This window comes from Sesamum indicum, unplaced genomic scaffold (genome assembly GCF_000512975.1).
Source record: "Sesamum indicum cultivar Zhongzhi No. 13 unplaced genomic scaffold, S_indicum_v1.0 C02396, whole genome shotgun sequence".
Classification (NCBI taxonomy): domain Eukaryota; kingdom Viridiplantae; phylum Streptophyta; class Magnoliopsida; order Lamiales; family Pedaliaceae; genus Sesamum; species Sesamum indicum.
The window spans coordinates 1-762 of NW_011630576.1; the positions used below are offsets into that span (position 1 = coordinate 1).

Below are 762 nucleotides of genomic sequence, written 5' to 3' on the forward strand. Positions count from 1 at the left end.
GAAAGAATCCTCCATGAGATTATACTCCTTTAAATTTCACCCCGTTGGTTGTATATTAGCTTATTTCTATTAAATTTTCCGATACACTAATAAGCTTTCAAAGAATTAACATACTCATGTAACACACATTAGGATTACTTTGAATCGTTACGAACACAACATTTAGCAAATTAGCAAACACATTAAGCCCCTTTAAAGTTACTTTAAAAACCATACATTCAAAATCACAAGGCTTGCATAACATGGGTTATAAATCTTCATCAACAAAATATTTAAGCAGAACCTGTAGGCAATTTGATGTGCTCTATGTAACAGTTCACGAACAATAGAATTCATACGAAAAGTTTATCAAATTTCAACAACTGACACACCCTTTGCTGGCAAAAATGTGTCAAAGAAAAAACAGAGGTGGGCAATTACAATAAGCACGAAAAGGAAAAGCACCAGGTCATTAAGATAGGCGGCGTATTTGGAGAAGGCGTCCTTCATCGGATTGGAGTCAGAATCAGCGGCACTAGCAGTGGCATCAGTGGTCAAAGTTCTCGGCTTCTTGGTTGCAGTGCCCAGCAGCGCGGTCTCTCCAACTGTTTGACAAAATGTGTAAATGAATTAGTTGAGATTTCAAGAAATAATGCTGTGGAGGTGGCGCAATAAATGGTAAGAATGCTTACAATGGCGGGAGCGTTGAGGTTTAGGAGCCATGAGACAGAGCCTGTGGATGGCCGACGATTTGAACATCTGTCGCTCTGTTGCTCCACAACT

The 762-nt window shown here is 39.4% G+C and overlaps 1 long non-coding RNA gene across 1 annotated transcript; it reads right to left on the reverse strand.

Moving 5' to 3' along the window:
• Positions 1 to 450: 450 nt before the first annotated feature.
• LOC110011524 lies at positions 451 to 761 on the reverse strand. Its single transcript, XR_002286536.1, has 2 exons — positions 672 to 761; positions 451 to 584 (listed from the first exon to the last, which is right to left on the reverse strand). It is a non-coding gene; the product is annotated as an uncharacterized LOC110011524 (long non-coding RNA).
• Between the last annotated feature and the right edge of the window lies 1 nt (position 762).